We start from the raw sequence: 22,118 nt of genomic DNA, 5'->3' as shown, positions 1-22,118 counted from the left end.
CCTTATTTAATACTGGAAACGCACAACAGCCCACAAAACAGCTTCTGTATTCCTAAAAATTGACATCGTGCCTTAGTTCTGGTTACTATTGCTGTGATGAAACACCACCATGGCCAAAAAGCAGAGTGGGTAAGAAAGGGTTAATTTGGCTTACACTTCCATGGCACTGAAGGAAGTCTGGGAAGGGACTCAACAGGGCAGGGACCCTGGAGGCAGGAGCTGATCCGGAGGCCATGGAGGGATGCTGCTTACTGGCTTGCTCAGCCCAGGGATGGCCCCACCCACCATGGGCTGGGCCCTACCCTTCCCCATCAATAGCTAATTAAGAAAATGCCCCCACAGACTTGCCTACAGCCTGATCTTATGGAAGCCTTTTCTCCATTGAGGTTCCCTCCTTTCAGATAACTCTAGTTAGTATCAAGTTTACGTAAAATTATCCAGCATACGTTGCAACACACTTAAAATCATCCTCTGGTATAAACAGTGTAAGATTAGCTTAATTTCAGCATCCAGGTTACCTAAGACTCCTCTGATATTGATCAGTTTTTGTTTTGTTTTTGTTTTTGTTGTTTTTTTGTTTTTGTTTTGTTTTACTTTGAGGGTAAGTGTATGAGTCCAGGACCTCAGAAAGCAGGTCAGGGTGGACAAAAAAAAAAAAAAATCCAGACATGCAGTCGGGCTAGTAAACAACAGTCTGAAAAGGAAAAGCCTTGCCATTCAAGACTCTACGGTTTGTGCTTGCTGGGTTGTTTGGTGTCATCAATCAATACTGGACATTCGTCATTAACTGACTGCCCATCAACTAAGCATCTAGAACTTTGCTCACTGCCAAGAGAGCTTCCATCAGGGAAAAAAAATGTACTGCCACTTCAGACCAAACCCTTCTCCTTAGTTAGCCTTCTAGAATGAATGAAACCTCTTTGATTCTGTAAATACCACTCTCGTCTTTCACTGCTCTCCTTACAAGGGACAATAGGCCTCAATCCGTTTTGACACTCCCTGCCTCCCACTTTGCCGCTGCAGGTGTCCAGCAAAGCCACGACACGTGCATGCCCACTCTGGCCTGTATACGCTGTATACGGTATGTAGCACGTGCACTGTTGTCAAGGTTCTTCTGATCAACTTGATCCAACCCTCCACTGGACACCAAAGGGCCATGCTACTGTGTTTAAGGATGCCCAGCAGAGGGCGCTCACGACCTATGAGGCTGGAGCAGTACATTCTGCTTTCTTGATATCTTCCCGAGAAAGGGCTTGCCTAGAATCTGATGGTTGAGGTTCGATAGCTCCTTGGGTAGCCTGTCTTTTGTACCTCCCGACAATCTACAGTAACTTCTGCCCATCAAACCTCAAGCTTTTGTAATAGTGACCCTTTCCTACCTTTTAAGGCATAACAACTCCATCTTCTCATAAGCTCTAGCATCTGGATTAGAGGGTAGTCGTTCCTCAGGCTCTGGTCACTTATATGAGTGTGAGAAGGGTGTCCTCGGACCCTCCCATGCCTGGGCTCTGCGCTTCCTCACTGCCTTGGGCTTGGTTGATGCAGCAAAGCAGGCCTTCCTTCCCATTCAGCTTCCCTACAAACTGGTTCTTCTTCATTCATCTGACCAACTGGGCAGAGACAAGTATACCCTGGTCACTGCTAACAGAGTCAGTTTCAGCCCAATCCCCAGTCACTAGCCACTTATGACCATCACTACTCAAACCCTTGATAGCATCACTTAAATATTCCTGGCATCCAGCTCCCCTTTACCTTAGCAAAAACTGTTCTGGTTTGATACGTGCAGACACTCACCAGCTCTGATGGGGTACTACACTGAATGTATCTTCTGCCCAGCTGATGACAAACCCTGGCAAGTCCTTTAAAAAAAAAAATCTTGAGTGATTCAACACTAAAGTCAGTGCTTCTTGTTAGAAACTTGTTAGGAAGGAATTTGCAAGAGCCCTCCAGGTGACCTTTGGTGCATAGTGACATCTAAGAAACCTGGATTACAGGCTAAGACCCAGGGCCAGGAACTGTTGTGTCAGATGGGAAACAGACTGGAAAAAAAAAAAGACACAAGCATGCACACAGAAACGCCACCTGGGGAAAAATCTGCACACCAAGTCCTACAAAAGGAATAACCCTCCATTCGGGGTGGGAGAAGTGGGAAAGATGGAGGTGGTCTCTCTCCAGGGAGGAGAGAGGCATCAATTAGCAGTCTCGAACCTATCTGACGAGGAGACAACGTTGTCAGTGATTTCTACAAGAGTTTATCAGTGGTCCAGCATGCCTGTTAGCAATTCTTGGGAGTAGGTTTACCCCATGTGCCATGGAGACCCTGGGGGTCAAACTCAGGCAGTCAGATTAAGCAGCAAGCACCTTGACCCACTGAGCCATCTTCCTAGCCATTGTAGAGGATTTCACGTAGTTGGTTTTTTTTTTTAATCATGTGTGTTCTGTGTGTGGTGGTAACACACGTGTGACTGCAGGTCCCTGTTGTGTGCAGAGGCACTGGGTGGCCTGGGACTAGAGTTATTGGCAACTGTGAACCACCTAACATGGGTGCTGGGGAAGTGAACTCAGGTCCTAAGAGCAGTGTGTACCTTCACCATGGAGTCTTCGTTCCAGTCCACAGGAGAAGATGTAGAAGCACATTTATCAGAAAGAGAAAAATAATTCTTCTAGTACAATCTCACTTCATTTTTTTATGTTTAAGCCTTTGATTAACTTGAGATTTTAGTTAGATGTCGAAACGGTTTTTAGTAAGTCCTTATAAAATTGACAGTTATTTTTCTAAAGCTAATTTGGAAGTGGATTTGTTTTTTTACAACTCAAAAAGCTAATTTTTGCTCATCTGAAATGGTGGTTAAGTTCCCATGTACCGCAGGCTGGCCTTGAACTTGCTATGTGTGGGATGTGGGAAGTCTGAAAGTCCCTGTGCTTTCAGAAAGGGGAAGCAGGAATGTTAAACATGAATTGTTGTTCCTTCAAAGGAAGAGATGTCTGACCTGTTATCCACCCAGAAAGCTGGCAGCAAATGTGGTTAATATCCTTTGTGCTGTGTGACCAAGACCATTCTGGATCTTTCCTCAGACTCTTGTTGTGAGGTTTTCAATCTGTTGAATCTATCCATACGGGGAATGTCACAGGTACTTTACAGTTTTGATGTCTCTTTAACTAATTTAAAAGTTAGTTGTTATGCCTTAAGCTTTGCTGTGCATGTGGGATTGAGTTACCACCAGGAAAGTTTTCACCAAATTGTGTTGTGCTTAAATATGAATAAAACAAATCACTCACATTCAGACTCTCAAAGTTTGAACCAACTCCAGCCACTTAGTCACGCTGAGCTGAGCTACCTTCTGACTCCCTCAGATCATTTCTCTACTGGCTATGGTGGTGCAGAGACCCTCAGAGCTATGTAACCAAGGATAACGTGGAACGAATCCTCCTGCATCCACCTCTGGGATTCAGAGACTTCAGTCGTGTCCCCAGTTGATACACTGATGAGGATTGACGATGTAGCTCATGCGTACTTGGTGACCACTCTGCAAACTGAGATAAATCCCTAGCCTCGAGCTTTTGGGTTTGTTGTGTCTTAGTCACTGTCCTATTGCTGTGAAGAGACACCATGACCAAGGAAACCCTTACAAAAGAAAGCACTCGATTGGTCCTCAGTTACAGTTTCAGAGGGTTAGTTCGTTATCAACATAGCAGGGAGCATGGAGGCCTGCAGACAGATGTGATTCTGGGGAAGCAGCTGAGAATTCAACATCTGGATCCACAGGCAGCAGAAAGAGAAAGTGACACACGGTTTGGCTTGGGTTTTTGAAACCTCAAAGCCCCCCTCCCCCCCAGTGACACACCTCCAACAAGGCCACACCTCCTTTCGCTTCTCAAGGAGTGCCACTCCCTGATAATTAATCGCTGGTGGTCACTCTTACTCAAACCTCTACATTTTGAAATCCTAATCTTGTACATTTCATTTTCACTTTTTACCTGTGGCCAGTTGGCCAGCTACAGCTAGGCCTTCAGCTCTGTTCAAATAGAAATCTCAAACGCTAATTTTTGCCAGCTTGCCCTGTTTCATAGACTTTGATAGCAGCGAGAGGCAGAGGCAGAAGGGATCAGCGGCAGGCAGCGCCCTCTAGTGTTACAGCTATCACAAAAGCCGGAGGTCACTCGTAAAATGGGTCTGATGGTGTGTGCTTGTGTGACTGCTGAGAAGCAGAGACTGGGCGATCCCAGGAATTTCATGGTCAGACATCCTCACTTCATCAGTGAGCCCCAGATCCCAGCAAAGACACCCTGTCTCAAAAAGCTAACAATAAGTTCCTGTCTGTTAGCTCTGAAGTAAACGGCTTCCAGCCCCACTCACGTGATCTCGACCCCCTCCTCGCTCCTTCCCTTTCATTGTTTCTTCCTAACGATGTGTAACCGCTGATTCTGTCTCAGGCTTACCACTTCTGCTGCTTTTCCATTTCTGCAGCTCCTTGTGCAGCCTGCTCCTTGTCAATCCGGCTCTGTTGTTTCTTTCTTCTTGTTTGGCCGGCTTGAAATAAGCCTTGCATTAGGCCTAACATGGGGGGCAGGGGGAAGAGGGAACAGCGTGGGAATGAACCAGACCTCCTGCTTCTATAGCCAGAGGAGAAGTATTTGCAACCAATCACAGCTAACCTCACAGGCAAATAAATGACGGTTTATGTTTGTGCCCATAATAGCATCTTCCTTGGACACTGAGTCACAAAGGGGAGGTGATTCCTTGTTTGAGCTTGAGCAGAAATGGCTACAGTGTTATCTAGAGGTCTCTGGGATGTGAGGTAGCAGAAAGGGCAATTCAACCTGTAACAGGCCTCCCTGAGGTTGCACCTTCTGGAACCAGAGTGAGCAGTTCCCTTAAGTTATTAGTCAAGAACTACAAACAGCTGGTTCTGGCATCATGATAGTTCAGCTGGCTATTTAACTAAGAGTTTTCCTGCTCAATACAGTCAGGCCAACACTGTGCCTCTGGGAGAGGTGAGTTCTCCCCTTAGCTCAGAAAGAAACCACACTGGCCCTTCATTCCCCTCACAACAGCACCACCATCTGGAAGGGCGGGTGTGCAAGGACATGAGCCCTGGAGTCCATTTCCTATCCAAGTCATAACATAATCGTATATTTAAATTTATTATTATCATCATTGCCATTATAACTATTATTACTATTATTATCTGACCTCAATGTCTGCTAAAGACACTTACAGAGATCCTCCAGCACAGGGGATTGACCCATGTGACACCACCAAGCATATACCTTCATATCCCAACTTCATATACCTTGTAATCATCCACCTCGCTGAGATCTCTCATTAGCTCAAGTCCCTTGCTCATCACAAAGATACTAGACACTTGGTAAGTGACAGGCTCCATCTCTTTGCTGGCCTCTGAAGTTGTTCACAGTCTGAATTCCAGTTTCCACGATCTAAAGGAACAATGGTGATTGAAGTACGATGGGAAGTGCTCATCTGGCCCAGAACCTTTCCACGCTGCCTAGTCTGCTAAATGATGCTTAGTAAAAACAGCTCTAAAATGCTCGAGACTTCCTACGAGATCCACTTCCCGAAGGAAATGCCGTGGGAACACCGGTTCTCAAGTTGGCTGCGTAAGAACCCGCTGCAAATCTTTTCAAAAACTATGATGATTGCATTCTACCCAGAGAGCACTAAACTCTCAACTGGGTGATTTACACACACACACACACACACACACACACACCCTTAGAAAGCCTTTAGCCATGGCTGAGAGCCAGTGTTACTGGCATCTGGTGGTATCTAGACTCCAAAACGTTGGTAAGTGAGCCTAGGACGGCTGATTTACACAGACCCAAATGTCAACAGTTCCCAGGTTTAAAAAAAAAAAAAAAAACTGCCCATGCTCCATCTCATTAGATGTGAATCCAGCCTAGGCGCGGCATTTTTAAAAATCTGCTCCGGGTGATTTTAACACGCAGCCGAGCTTGAGAGTCCATGGCTAACATCCGTTGCCAGAGAAGATTCCAGTCCATGGCTAACTTCCACCCTGTGTCACTGAGTTTTGAACTGGGGAGTTCTTCATTTGAGATTGGGTTGGGAGTTGAAGGTGTTTGAAAAGAGACTAGTTGGCTGTTCTTTGTAATCAAGCCAAGGTGTCTCCAACGCGCGCGTGGTATCTCCTCCAATGCAAGTTCTGTGGCTTATCGCTCACCTTGTGAGTTGGCCTTCCTGCCGCAGTTTAGGAGGATCATTAACCACAGTCAAACAAAGCTATTCCTGGGAACCTTGAAAACGTGGGAAGTGGGAGAAGCCAGGTACAAATGGCTCCCATTTGTGTGTTATCTTCCAGTTTTTAAAACGGTCTAAAACAAGTAAACCCCACAGAAATTAAGAGGGCGTGGCTGGAGAGATGGCTCAGTGCTTGAGAGCATGATCCCTAGGTACCTAAGTTTAGTTCTCAAAATCACCTGTAACTCTAGCTCCTGGAGATCTAACACCCTCTTCTGGCCTCTGGGAGGCACCTGAACTCATGTGTATATACACCCATACAGATACCCAAATGTATAATCATTTAAAAATAAGTCTTTAGGGATGGGAGTCAGCCCAGTGTTTCCCAGAGGGGCCACATGGGAAAGAGAAAACGGAGAGAGAATACGTAATGGGCACAGAGTGCCCCGTTGGGGTGATAAAGACATCTTGGAAAGAAATGGATGGATGAACAGCATAATGAATGTATGAGATACCACTGAGCAGTATTCTTTGAAATAGCGGCTCATTTAATAGTATATGAAAAATCTACAAAAGAAAGTCTTTATTATTTTAGCTAATATTTAACGCTACTAACATAAAAGTAGTTATAAAGATATACATTGAAATAAAACTGTCATGTCTGTCTCCTAAATATACTCAATCTTAACCTAGTTACTTAATGCTTTTAAAAACACATGGCCAGAGAGATTACTCAGTGGATAAAGGCATTAGTCCCTGAGCCCGATGACTTGACGCTCCTTCAATGTTGATAGAAATTAATAATCAGAAACCTGTAAACTATTCTGTTGCCTATTTGCTAGAGTCATTTGGTCCCTTAATTCCTAGAAATTAGTATACTGAGCACTTCTAGGCAGGGGCCGTAGTACTCGGTGGTGATCCAACATCACTTGGCGGGCAGAGGTTAGAGGACTGAAAGGAGAGAGCTAGCCTGAGTCACAAGACTCCATTGCTTGGAACTTTACAAGCTCTTGAAGCCACACTTACAGGTTCTGAGATAAAGTTTATACTTGAACAAAAGTTTTAGAGACAGAAGAAGGAGCAGTATTTAGAGAGTGAAACATCTGTGATGACATAAACACCATTTGTTTTTATTATTATTATTCCCTTTCCACCCCAAGACAGGGTTTCTCTGTGTAGTCTTGGCTGTCCTGGAACTCACTCTGTAGACCAGGCTGGTCAAAGAGATCCACCTGCTTCTGCCTCCTGAGTGCTGGGATTAAAGGTGTGCCCCACCATCGACCGGTTCACTTTGTCATTTCTGACGATAGTAAGCAAAATCAATATCGAAATAAAAGTAGTAGTGTCTTTTCCTGGCTGTTCTGTTTTTCTCTCCTACTTCTTGTCACAGACTCAGGTGGCCGACCTGACTCAGGGCAGAGTTTGGAGGAAACTTGTAAACAAACATGCTTGGGTCGGGGGCATCCAAACTCCCAAGTCCAAATCCAGCCTTCTCAGTAGAGTAGATCAGTGTGAAACAATTTTTCAAAATTATCCATTCCCAAAAGACACTTGAAACTCTGTAAGACTGAGCCCAGTGAGCTACATAGCTGATAAGTTATTCTCCGATGGTGAAACGAGCCAATTCAAGCCAAATGAAAACATATAAAGGCGAGTTTCTCGGGAAGTCTCTCTTGGGAGGGTTCTCCTGGTTCCAAGGAATGAGACCAGGGAAGTTGCCATGGGAAGGGAGACAGGGGAGGGGGGAGGGAAGGAGAGAAAGATCACTTGCATGCGTAGAGGGTGGGGTCTGCCAGCCGTGCCCTGTAACAGGAGAATCTGGAGGCAAGGCCTACTTTGGTATGTTAAATATGTACCTTAGCCACTTGTCCCAGGTCTGAAACCCAACATGCCAGCCTTTTGTTAATAATAGATGAATAGGGGGGGTGACATAATCATCTATGACTACTTCCTGGTGACATTAAGGAGTCATTATTGAGGGTCCCAAAGCTGGAATGTTGGCCAGGTCGGGGAAGAGCAGGCTGTTGTCCAAGCCCTGCACAACCCTCTGGGGCTAGGGACATGAAGGTCCAACTGAAGCAGTGTCTTAGTCAGGGTTTCTATTCAGCTTACACTTCCACATTGCTGTTGATCAGCAAAGGATGTCAGTTGACACAGGCTGGAGTTACCACAGAGGAAGGAGCTTCAGTTGGGAGAAATGCTTCCATGAGATCCAGCTGTAAGGCATTTTCTCAATTAGTGATCAAGTGGGGAGGGCCCCTTGTGGGTGGTGCCATCTCTGGACTGGTAGTCCTGGGTTCTATAAGAAAACAAGCTGAGCAAGCCAGGGGAAGCAAGCCAGTGAGCAGCATCCCTCCATGGCCTCTGCATCAGCTCCTGCTTCCTGACCTGCTTGAGTTCCAATCCTGACATCCTTTGCTGATGTTTTCTCTGGAAGCTGCCTGGTGAGAGGGCATGGGATGTTTTGCTGGAGCAGACACTTGAGAGAACATGTGATGTTTGGAAAGGGTATGAGTATAACCCAACAGACAGCGAATGCTGTTCTAGCCTTGGTTCGCCTTGCTTTGTTTTTGCTAGCCTCTATGGCATTGGTTCGCCTTGCCCTGATCCATCACTTGCTGTGACTTCATAAAGAGAAATGCACCGAAGAACTTCTCGTGATATTCCTGCGGATTGGCAGAGAGCCTTGAGGTTTCTTCTGGATCGAACTGCTGTTACTGATTCGTGAGTGGGGTTTTGCAAGTGGATCAAGCTGCCGCTGCTGATTCATGTGAACTGAACTGCTGATATCCTGACAACAAAGACTGGAATCCCCCCCCCCAAAGAACAGTTTCTAAGCAGCCCCATACCCCCTTTGCCTTATTAACCTTTCCTTTCCACCCACCTCTGGTGGGTGGTGGGCTAGAAGGGAGGTTAAAGTGTTTAAGAACTCTTATTAAAGTAGGTTTTTTAAAAAAAATCTAAGCCTACAGTTAAGTCGTTTAGGGAGGAAAATTTTCTTGAGTGTACATCTGAAACTTTTAGGGCCCTGGTCTTGGTAATTGGATGGGGATGGGGAGAGCCAGGAATGGGGAAAGGGGGACTAAATCCCACTCTCAGGAATAGGCAGGTGGAGAAACAGGCTGTTGAGTGACAATACTTACCTGGAGTCCGTTTGGCCTGTAATAGGTAGGTTCAAGTGGATTCTCTGAAGCTTACACCAAAAGAGATAAATTTTAGATATGTTAGTATAACCACTAGTTAATGTTAAAGCTCTAAGCTTTAAAGTCTTAATCCAACAATAGTATAGGGAGGGGAAGAAATCTGAAACCTTTCTCATTCCTTTTACATACCTTAAGTCATGTTCTTATCACCATTTAAGATTTTATGTCCTCCGACCTTCTTAACGTACATTTACCACCCTTAAAATACTTTCTTAGACCCCCCGCCCAACACTTTCTTAGAACCTCAAACATTTTCTTAGAAAATGTTTTCTGTATCCTCAGACCTTAGCTAAACCTTAAACTTTACACTCTTTCCTACCCAGTTATACACCATGAGACACAGGGTGTTGATTATTGGGAGCAGTCATTGTGAATCAAGTTTTCTTAGGTAAAGTAATAATAAAAGGTTATTTCTTTGCCTGGTCTAGTCTTCAAGTCCTGAGAAGGATAAGTTTTGCATGAGTACACAGGAAGTATAATAAAAATGGCCCATGTTTCAATTAAAATGACAGAGACCAGTCCAAAGTCCACTACCTAGACCATTGCCCCCAATTCCTGTGGTCTCCATAGCACCATGGGCAGAGGCAGTCTTTGCCTATCAGGCCCAGAAGATGAGAAACTTTTTCTGTGGAGGAGGAACATGGGAGAGACTGACCTCATTTTGTCTTAGGCAATGTGATACAGTTAATTCTCTAGGTGTCCTGTTTGTCCACAGTTCAGGCTGGGTCCTAGCAGCAGGTGAGTCAATGGGACAGGCTTGCCCAGCAGTTAGCATATCACAGTCCAGGTAGTTTTTTGTTGTATTGGAGACCATATCTTCTTGGAGACCTGGGGTGGGGGGAGAATCCCAGCATGAAGACCTGAGTGTAGAATTCCCTTAAGAGCCAGGCATGGCAGCTCAGACCTGGAACCCAGAGCTTGAAAGAACGGGAAAAGGAATGTGTAGATTTACACAGTCAGGCTGGCCAGCCAGTCTAGCCAATAGAGCAGGCTCCAAGTTCAGTGAGAGACATCTGATGTAAGCTCAGGTCTCCACATATGTTCACAGACACACACACATGCACACACACACATGTGCACAAGTGCACTCACACACAGACCCACATATATGTACACACACAGAGACACACTAATTAAAACTGACAACTTCAAACATATAGTTGTCAAAGTGTTCCAAAGCAGCAGTAACAAGCTGCATATCAATATGAGTGACACTGCGTATCAATATGAGTGACACTGCATATCAATATGAATGACACTGTGTATCAATATGAGTGACACTGCGTGTCAATATGAGTGACACTGCGTATCAATATGAGTGACACTCATGAGGAGTCTTTGCCAGACAGGAAGAAAAGGGCGAAACTGTTGGCATCCTTTTATATTCCTGAAAATGTGCTTCATGGCTGGCTGGATAGAAGAGAGCTACAATCCTTCTCCTGTCTTCCATGTATCCCAAGATCATACAACACACCTGATAAAGAAAACACAGCACATAGACGAGAGAAGGAAAAGAGCAAACGTTACTGATGAAAATGGCCCTGCACTATACAGCACCCCCACACACACACATACACACGAGGCTTGGAGAACCTGGCATGGAGCTATCCTCTGAAACTGGTGAGCCACACAGATCTTAGTGTACTTCCCCGTGATGCCCATTTATCATCAGTGTGACCAGGGCGTATGACCTTCCTCCGGAACCTTAATTTCCTCAGCACTAAAATAGAGCTAACAACAGAAAGTCCCTGTTTAGTGATGAAGACAGTTCCTGTAAGTGTGGGGTCATGTAAATATAGAGGTGGAAGGGGAGAGGGTAACGAAGACTTGGAACATTGGAATACAATGTATTTGCAATTGGAATACAACGGACTTTTATCCAGTTATAAAGAATACAGAAATATGCAGGATGTAGATAGGGCTGGAAAACCGTGGATGAAGTAAGATAAACTTGGCTCCGAAAGACAGGTCCCATATACTCTCTTTTATATTTGGCCTCAGTCCCTAGCTGTTAAATATGTATATTCAGGCAGGAGTAAATATAAGGACAGGAAACTAGGAAGGGACCCATGAGACTGGAGGGAAAATAAGAGGCTTTAACGATATGAAATACCAATTATTAAGAGTGTTCCTGTGGGTCCTGCCCATAGGCTTTTGATTTGTCTCATTCAACTGGACGCACCTGTAAGAAACCAGGAGGACAAGGAAGGCCTCAGCTAAGGTCTTCTATGCCAGTAGCTCATGTCGAGCCTCTCTCTGCGGCTGCCCTGGGGTTCATCAAGTTCTGTCTCTCTAATTTCTTCCCACTCTGGACTCTGGGACCACCTCCTCTTCTCTTCCTGCCGCCCATGTTACTGTTGGTTGTCCCTCCTAAGTTCCAAGAGAAGCTACTTCAGCCGGCCTGTCAGATAATTCATCCTACTTGCTTGATTTCACTGATTCACATTAATCACACCTGCTTCCCCGGGGAGCTTGCTGATTCTAGAAGACTGGCTGACCAGTAAGCCCCTGTTGCAGTCCCCCCACCACCACCACCACCTTTGTCAGTACTAGGGTTATAGTAACAGGGTGAAGGTGTATGCTTTGAAATATGGTGGGTGTGGCAGCTATAAGGAGGTACCTGGCTGGCGGGGACCTGGGAAAGGGGAAGAGGCAGAGAAATAGGGGGACAGAGAAGGACAGAGGGAGAGAGAGAGGCCAGTAAGGAACACATGAGAACAGAGAAAGAGAGTAAAAAGGAGAGAAAGAAGGGGAAAAGGAGGAGGAAGGAGAAGAGGAGGAGGAACAAGAACAAGAAAGAAGGAAGAGGGCTGGGGTAGTGACGCTGGCTGCAGCACAGGTGGAAATGATAGCAGCAGGCAATGACATAAGTTATTGCTAGGGTTTTATCTGGGTGCTGGCAGTCCAAATGTGTGTCCATGCCCGACTGGCAAGCACTTTGCTGACTACACTGACCTTACAGCAGGAAAACCAGGCTGCTTGGACCATACTTTGTTGAAGAATTTAAAATAGCCCGGCCTTGCCAGGTTACGGTGTGGTTATGGTCACTCATCTCCCTCTCTCCTTCCTGCCCCTGAAGTCACCACATCCAGTGTTTGGGAGCTTGATCCTTCCCTCAGATCCACCTGGCACCCTAATCCTTTGGTACCTGGGGCCTGGCTTGTGAATGACCTCTGGGGTTCTGCCAGGTCGACTTCCTCCCCCACCCCACCTAACTTAGCCGGGTTCCGGTTCATCCTGTCTTCATCTCCAGTGGGCTTTTCACACCTGACTACAAACTTTGAAAGGAGTCTTCTCCTCTGGTGTTCAGGGGTGGAGATCCATGCCCGGAAGGGATGGGTGGAGGAGGATGTGGGGAGGAAGGTAGACCTTCCAGAAAACGGTGTTCTGTAAGAAAACAAGGACAAGAAGAACAGAGGCCTGAGCATCCAGTGTACAAAGACAGGAATCAGGAAAAAAAAAAAAAGTCACGGTCAAGTGGATGCCAGAGGGATTGTGTTAGTTCTGTCAATACTCAGGGCAGAGCTGCAGGATGCTGCAGAAGCCTTTGGGAGGATGGGTAAGCCCGGGTCTCCTTAAGGGACTGCGTGAGCCCTCCCATCCCTGACATTGCTAAGATAGAAGGAGGCACTTATGCAAACAGTGGTGCAGCCACTGTGGAAATTAGTGTGGAGAGTCCTCAAAAAAAAAACAATCAAACAAACAAACAAACAAACAAAAACCTATGAATAGATCTACCCTGAGCCCCCGAAATAGCATTCCTAGGGATTTGTTTACCTGAAAGACTCCGTGCCAATGGACAACGATGCCAGCCCATCAGTGTTTGCTGTAGCAGTATTCACAATATGGAAGTTGTGGCTCCTACCAGGGTGGCCAGAGAAATGGAAGAGGAAGATGTGGTCATATATAGTTTGCAGGATAATATGCAGTCACAGTAAACATGTCATTGGCTGGGTCCTCCTACATCAAACACTAAGAAAATACCCTGAAAGAAAGGAGAGAAAGGACAGAGTCGAGTTGGCCCAGCGCCGGGCTTGGGGGTTAGAAGGTTCGGTGGAGTAGAGTCTCTCCCACTCCCCAAAGCTCCAGGTATCCAGCACCAGGCCACAGCTGACAACCCACCTTGGCTATGCGGGGCTTAGTACACAGATGAGAGAGGCCACTGCCACCATGCCACCCAGGTGCCTCCTTTCACCTTCCCCGTGTCCCCTATAGTGCTATGGAGGATCTGCAGCTGCCAGAACTGGTGTACTGCCCTGCCATCAAGAAACTCAGAGAAGAGCATCAGAGAAAATGGCTGTATCTCCTGTAAACGTGCCCTGGAACATCTGTGATTTCCACTCTCAGAACAGTTTTTTTAAAAAAAAGATGACGATCAATTCAAGATGGTAGAAGCCACAGGCCCTCACTTGCATGACTGCCTTGCAGCTCATTGAGTGGATCCCTAGTCCCTCTTGAGGGGCAACAGACCCAGCACACAGCATGGGGCTGCCACAGCTCTGGCTGTTGTTCGCCCTTCTGGGAGAGGAGAGCTTGGGCTAGCATGACTGCCCAGGGGCCTCAGAATGTCTTACTCAGTGAGCAGGTGGGCCAGCCTTCACTGGGGGAAACAGAGAGGTAGACAGCAGCCTGGAGCTCTTTTGAATCCTGTCCCTAGACACCCTGCCCAGCCAAAAGACAATCTGACTCTAGGCAACAACAGGATATCTGTGATGAGTCCAATATTTATAGTGCTTGGGAAACCAGAGACATTGAACCAAACCAATGACTTGTTGCAATAAGCATTTGCATGTAAAGTTGTTTGGTGTTTATATATATATATATATATATATATATATATATATATATATGCACACATACATATATACATATATATGTATATATACATATGTGTGTGTGTGTGTATATATATGTGTGTGTGTGTGTGTATACTGTGTGACACACTGCAGTTTTCAGAGAGGTGGGAAGGGCTGTGGAATAAATGTCCTGCATGTATTATATGCAAAGAGACAAAGCTAGAGGCAGAGGGTGGTGACAGATGTTGAAGCTCAGCAGCTGTGGACTCATTGCCAGGATGTCATTGCCAGGTAGGGATGGCAGGATGGTGAGCCACAGCCTAGAGCTCAAGCAGGCAATGGCAGGATGCTCAAGATGGAGAAAGATTCATTTTCTAGATTGGGCCTCCTTGAAAAACCTATATGGTCCATGCTGCTGCCAGAGGCCATGTTGCTGCGTGTGGTCTATGCTACAGCTGGGAGCCATGCCGGAGTCTGTGTTTCATGCTGCCCACTAAGGCCATGTTAGCATCCATGGTCTGAGATGCCTTGGGGGGCCTTGTTGATGTTAATGCCTAGTATTAACTGCCAGAGGTCATGTTGATCTACTCCTTGCTGCCACAAGAGACCATGTGGATGCCATGGTCTGTCCAGGTGCTGGAAACCATATGGAGGTCCATGGTCCATGCTGCTGCAGGCTGTAATGGGCAAGGAAGCCCCGGTTACAGTGGTATCCAATTATTCCAGAGTCATGATTGAGAATGAGAGACATCGAAGGCATCTACAACACCCCCCCCCCAAAGAAATGGTTTAGACAGAAAGCTATCGAAGAGAGTCCTTAAGAACTCAAAAGTGTAGCTCTTCACAGTTGATGGCTTCTGGCGGTGGAGATGGGGATGGTAAAGAGCTCAGTTACCCTTGAAGGGCTGGTCGGTGGAAGGTTGGCCATGCTTTAGTGAGTATATGTGCAACACAAACTATACTTTGTATTTATAACTAGGTGTGTGTGTGTGTGTGTGTGTGTGTGTGTGTGTGTGTGTGTGTGTTGGGGGAAGGCACAGCAGCAATGGGAGGGTGAAATTGGAGGGATGGGATTGGGGTGTATTCTGTGAAATTCCCAAATAATCAATAAAATTATGGTGGGAGGAGAAAAGAAAACGTCCTATAGGCTGTCCTACAGTCTGATCTTTTGGAAGCATTTTTTTTTCTAATTGAGTTCTCTCCTCTCAGGTGACTCTATCTTGTGCCAAGTTGACACAAAGCTAGCCAGCATAGATGGGAAGGAAACAACAGAGTGTGTAGGTAAGGGTCTCAGAGAAAAGGCATGCTTGTCCAGGGCTGAGATATCAAAATAGGAGTTTATCACATGGGATGGGAGTAGGGTAAGGAGAAAATTCTAGAGAAAACAGCAAGCACAGAGACACGCTGTGTAAAAAATGCATAGGGCTGAGCCGACGGTTAATTGGTTAAGAGCACTTCCTGCTTTTGCAGAGGATCCAGGTTCACTGCTGTTAAGCACCTATATGGAGGCTCATAACTGTCTGGAACTCTAGTCCCAGGGGACCCAAAGCCAGCTTCTGACTTCTCTGGGTACCAGGCAAACCTGTGGCACACATGCATACGTAAAAATATAATTCATGCACATAAAAAAATGTAATTAATTATAATAGGGAAAAAAAGAACAATTAAAAAAAAACTGGTGGGCTTACAAGCTGGTACAACCACTCTGGAAATCAGTTTGGTGGTTCCTCAGAAAAGTGGACAGTACTACCAGAAGATCCAGCAGTACCACTCCTGGGCATATACCCAGAAGATGTTCCAACTTGTAATAAGGGCACATGCTCCACTATGTTCATAGCAGCCTTATTTATAATAGCCAGGAGCTGGAAAGACCCCTGATGTCCCTCAACAGAGGAACGGACACAGAAAATGTGATACATTTATACAATGGAGTCCTACGCAGATATTAAAAACAATGAATTTATGAAATTCTTGGGCAAATGGATGGATCTGGAGGATATCATCTTNAGTGAGGTAACCCAATCACAAAAGAACATACATGATATGCACTCACTGATAAGTGGATATTAACCCAGAAATTCAGAATACCCAGGATACAATTTACAAAACACATGAAACTTAAGAAGAAGGAAGACCAAAATATGGATACTTCAATCCTTCTTAGAAGGGGGAACAAAATACCCATGGAAGGAGTTACAGAGACAAATTTCAGAGCAGAGACTGAAAGAGCGACCATCCAGAGACTCTCCCACCTGGGGATCCAACCCATAAACAACCACCAAACCCAGACACTACTGCAGATGCCAACAAGATTTTGCTGACAGGACCCTGATATAGCTGTCTCCTGAGAGACTCTGCCAGTGCCTGGCAAATAGAGAAGTGGATGCTCACAGTCATCCATTGGACGGAGCACAGGGTCCCCAATGAAAGAGCTAGAGAAAGTACCCAAGAAGATGAAGGGGTTTGCAGCCCAATAGGAGGAACAATATGAACTAACCAATACCCCCAGAGCTCCCTGGGACTAAACCACCAATCAAAGGAAACACATGGTGGGATTGGTGGCTCTAGCTGCATATGATGGCCTAGTTGATCATCAATGGGAGGAGAGGCCCTTGGTTTTGTGAAGGTGCTATGCCCCAGTATAGGGGAATGCCAGGGTCAGGAAACAGGAGTGGGTGAGTTGGGGAGCGGGTGGGGGGGGGAGAGGGGAGGGGATAGGGGATTTTCAGAGAGGAAAGGGAATAACATTTGAAATGTAAATAAATAAAATATCTAATTAAAACAAAACAAAGACCCAAATGCTTGTTAATATAAGGACTTGGTTACCTTTTTTGACACCAAGCTATTTGTTAATAAAAGAAACCGTGACCCCAGGGTGGTAGCTGATGGCCAGCTAGTGGATTGTGTGAAGTGATACACTCACACCCAGGAGGTAGATGTTGCCACAACCCAGGTGAGCCATGTTCTTGGAAAAGGAGCTTAGCATGGCTAATCCCCAAGTGTTGGTTCCCATTTTAGCTACATTGAGTCTCATTCACGCTTATATCCAATTTGTACTCCTGACTCACTTTTTTTTTTTTTTTTTTTTTTTTTTGGACAGAACTAGACAGGGAAGTTTCAAAAGCAAAACAAACTAAAACAAGATCCAATATCCACAGGAAAATAATTCATGGATGCTCTGTAGAGCAAAGGCAATTGGACTCTCAGAAAGATACCTTACTCTCAGGATAATGCCGTGCTTACCAGCGTCTTCCCTAAGGGTTTAAAAAGAAGTGAACACAGTATTCACACGGTAGTATTTAGAACTTGATTGTTTGCTAGAAATATTAAACATGTTTGACAAAAATCTTTCTTATGGTATGTTCCTTGAATCTGGCAGCTAAGCTGACCCAATGGTTCATTCATTCCTCTTTTTTTTCCAGAGTGAGTACAGGACTTAGAAATCCCCTAAGCATGCCCTGGAAGACATCCACAGTTGGCACACTCAACTCACCTCCACCCCTCTATTGCATAATGCTTTTCTCTTTCTCGATTTTTTTTTTTTTACTATATCAATGCAAATAGTGTTTTCCTTTTCAGAAACGCAAGCCTCTTGATATAATTTAGGAAATGTCAGCAGTCACAATGGCTTGGTAGTGTGTACTGAAGATAATGATAAGGATATTTAGACTGAGTCATATCCACCTATTTACACTCTATCCTTTAAAGGGTGTTATAGGATTTAGGTTATCTCTAAGTTAATCCACACAGCATAATAAAATGTAAAACGAAATGACCAGTGTTGCAAGCATAACCACTGTGCTTGAGGTGAAAGGTTGCTTATCTGTGATGGGTGCTTCACAGATCTTATGGAACCGGGTTTGCTTCAGGTACATTCGATTACACTGTTTGGTCGTTGGAGACGGCACCTGTTGCGCACAAGGAGTGGTGAGTTCCTTTCTCGGGGTTGAACAAAGGTTCACTCAATCATTCTTTTAACGGGCTTTTGATGAACAGCTTGTATAGGGCAGGCACTATACCCAGGGCTGGATATTTGCAGATGAGAGGAATCTCTTTCTCTAGATGAGCTGGGAACACACAGGGGGAAGGCTTGTGTCAGAGCTCTCTGCCTGGGAGACTGTGCCAGTGATCTGATGCTACAATAATGATGAGTAACGGCCAACTAATGGCTTCAGTGGTATATGATAACTGTAATCGTCCACTCATCGGGAGTGATGTGGCTGTGGTCCTCCTGGCTGCTATTGGCTAGGACAACCATGGTAATTTGGATCTGCCTGCCTTTCTCTCTTTCTTCCTTCCCTTCCCTTCCCTTCCCTTCCCTTCCCTTCCCTTCCCTTCCCTTCCCTTCCCTTCCTCCCTCCTTCTCTTCTCTTCTCTCTCTCTCTCTCTCTCTCTCTCTCTCTCTCTTTCTCTCTTTCTTTCTTTCTTTCTTTCTTTCTGATTTATTTATTATTATATGTAAGCACACTGTAGCTGTCTTCAGACACGCCAGAAGAAGGCATCAGATCTCACTGCAGATGGTTGTGAGCCACCATGTGGTTGCTGGGATTTGAACTCAGGACCTTCAGAAGAGCAGTCAGTGCTCTTAATGGCTGAGCCATCTGCCTTTCATCCCTGTTATTCTAGCTGTCAGATTCTCACAGAAGCAGCTTAGACACCGGCCTGACTGTATACGTGATTTTTCTTTGTTTTTATTTGAGACAGGCTCTTACTCTGTAGCCCAGGCTGGCCCTGAACTCTGCAGTGATCCTCCTGTCTCTGTCTCCCAAGCCTTAGGGTTATAGACATATGTTACCACACCCAGCTGCTGGGCAAGCAATCTTTTTATTTATTTATTTTTGACAATTTCATCCATGTATGCAATGTATTTTTATACACTCACTCCCCTTTACCCTCTACTCCTGCCCCCACTCCTTCTGAACCCCATCTTCCCAGAAAAATCTCCTTTCCTGCTTTCGTGTCCTTTGCGACCAGTTTTGTAATCGGGGTTGTTTGCCTGAGCATGGGTAGGGCCCATTTACAGAGACTTGGAGCAGTCCCCTTAAAAACATAAAACAATAAGCATGCAATTGAAGGGCTTTAGAGAGATGGTGCCAAATGCTATCCTTGAGACACTGCACCAATCCTAAATGACACGAGGGTTTGTTTCTTTATTTGTTGACCCAAGATCATGGTTTTCTGTTTGCACTGCTTTCTTCTTCCTGTTTTATCCAGGTCATACAAAAAGACCGGGTTTGTGTATTGATGGTTTTCTGCCCCTTGCCTGCCATCTCACTGTTGAGAACATCACACCACACCCTTCACCGTCCTGCCCTAGAGGAACTCTGGGCCATATCTACAGACATGGCTTCTTCTGCCTCATCTTAAGTGACAGCCCCACAGTGGGACAGTTGTCCCCCCTGCTCCTTATGGCTGCCTGCACGCCATCCTGACTCCCCTTTTCTAAAGATGCCTGGCTTTGACGCTGATGTTAACAAGGCTCCTTACCCTGATGTAACCATCTGGCTGTTGTCACACCTCAGTCCTACTCAGCTTTCCTAATGCTGTAACCGATTAATACAGTTCCTCATGTTGTGGTGACCCCCCCCCACCATAAAATTATTCCCTTGCTACTTCAGAACCATAATTTTGCTACTGTTATGAGTCATAATGTAGATATCTGACAGGCGGGATATCTGATGTGACCCCCTGAGTAATTCTTTGAAGGCTGAGACCCACAGGTTGAGAACCACTGTTCTTGACCCGTCACGCCTAAAAATCTTTGGCATCCTTGCTTCTAAGAGCTTGCCCTCCATGTTAGCTCTGCAATCCCCTTGTCCATTTTTTTTTCCCTCCTCTAATCCAGCTCCAACTCCGCAGTCATCCTTACAGTCACCCCAGCGAAGGCTCGCTTGGCTCTCCGTTCCTCTGTGTCTTGAACTGCACTCTTCTGAAAAACAATCAGTTGTCCAACCCTGCCCAAGGGTAGCAGCTACACAAGACTACCGCCTGTGACTACTCCTCTCATTTTAATCTTAGGACCCCTCACCGCCAAAAGGCTTGTAGCATTACACGTCCATCTTATCTGCATCACCAACCCATTCTCACAGATGCCCATCCCTGTCTTCTTGTTGTTCTGTTAGTTTGGTCTTTTGAGACAAGGCCTCCTCTAGCCAGACTCACCACCAACTCACTATATATTGTAGCTTGTCCTTGAATCCTTGACCCTCCTAACTGCCTCCACCTGCCCAGTGTACCACCATGCCTGGCTTTTCCTAAAGATAGGGAGATGAAACTTTATCTGCTGTTTGTTGACATGTTGACATGTCCAGGTTAGAGAAACTCAAACATGCAACATATATATATATATATATATATATATATATATATATATATGAATATACATTGGCATGTATATGTAGGTAGGTAGATTTTTAAGAGCAAGCTGCCTTTCTTATCTCCCATTCCTCTGGTCATATCTTCATACTCAGGACCCCATGGCATTAACTTCTTGTCAGTGCCACTGAGATACACAACCTTTTTCTGTTTTTTGGAGGGAAGTGATGAGAAAGAGTCCCACTTAGCCCATACCTGAAGCTCAGTCCTTCTGCCGAATGACCAGGCTTGGTGGCATACATCTTTAATGCCAGCACTTGGGGTGTGGGAATCATAGGGGTGCACTGCTACACCTGGCCCCATTTGAGGTTTCAAACAGAGTTGGCTATTTCTCTCTCCATGACATGATTTCTTTCCTTGGCTTGCAGGACCCCACACTGGCCCTACGTACCATCTCTGTGTTAGCTTTCAAATGTGTACCATCAGCTAGAGATCTCCAATCTCTGGATTGGTGTGTATAACCGTCCACTTGATATTTCTACTTGGATGTCCACTTGATATTTCTACTTGGATGTCCACTAGGCAACTTGAACTTGACTCTTTCAGAATTCAACTCCTGAATTTCCAATCCTCAAACCTAACTCTTTCTTTTTTCAAAAAAAAAAAAAAAAAAAATGGCTGCGTATCTCTGAGCCAGTCTTCACATCTGATGAATAAGTGCATGATTTGACTCTACTTTTTAGCTGTACATTTTAAATGCTCATCATAGTATCTACCACCACATCAATATGCCGTCCTGCGACCTTCACTTCTGCCCTACCTTCTAACTGATCTCCGGGACTCTACCCTGGTCCTCTTACAATGTGAGCCACTCAGTTATCCACAATGGTTCCTGCAACATCGTCTCTAAATCCCTGCCCCTCAGAAGCCTCTGAGTTTAACTTAAGACAAGTCCAAAGTTTCACTAATAATGAAAAAGGCAATGTGTCCTACCCCAGTCATTATTGTCTGTCAGAGAGTGTAGCCCATGTAGCCGTTCCAATGGGTTTCCTGTGATCCCCAAGAGCTTTTGCGTTTTCTCTTCCCTTTATCTATTGTCTTTCTTCAGATATTTTCTTAGCCTTCACGTTCTTCGTCTCTCCCCTCAAATGTTATTTTCTCGTACCTTCCAGTCATGAAAGCAGACTCCCAAAACATAACCTCAGCCTGTCTTCTCTTACAGCATGCATATTGGGTGGGTGAGAAATGTATCAATATTATCTAACAACACTCTACAAAGAAGGTGTCTTAGTTACTTCTGTGAGCAGACACCATGACCAAGGACAACATTTACTTGGGGCTGGCTTACAGGTTCAGAAGTTCAGTCCATTATCATCAATGTAGGAGCATGGCAGCATCCAGGCAGGCAGGGTGTAGGAGGAATTGAGAGTTCTACATCTTGTTCTGAAGGCAAACAGGAGAAGACTGGCTTCCAGAGAGCTAGGATGAGGGTTGCTAAGCCCACACTCACAGTGACATGCTTCCACCAACAAGGTCACATCTACTCCAACAAGGCCATGCCTCGTTGTAGTTCCTTGGCCCTGGGCA

The 22,118-nt window shown here is 45.4% G+C and overlaps 1 long non-coding RNA gene across 1 annotated transcript; it reads right to left on the bottom strand.

Moving 5' to 3' along the window:
• Window positions 1-9,288: 9,288 nt before the first annotated feature.
• Window positions 9,289-22,038, bottom strand: LOC110337201. Its single transcript, XR_002381254.2, has 5 exons — window positions 21,880-22,038; window positions 13,198-13,405; window positions 12,688-12,807; window positions 10,076-10,248; window positions 9,289-9,410 (listed from the first exon to the last, which is right to left on the bottom strand). It is a non-coding gene; the product is annotated as an uncharacterized LOC110337201 (long non-coding RNA).
• Window positions 22,039-22,118: the final 80 nt, after the last annotated feature.

The sequence above is a fragment of the Mus pahari genome, chromosome 20 (genome assembly GCF_900095145.1).
Source record: "Mus pahari chromosome 20, PAHARI_EIJ_v1.1, whole genome shotgun sequence".
NCBI lineage: Eukaryota > Metazoa > Chordata > Mammalia > Rodentia > Muridae > Mus > Mus pahari.
This window is presented reverse-complemented; position numbering and strand designations above follow the sequence as displayed.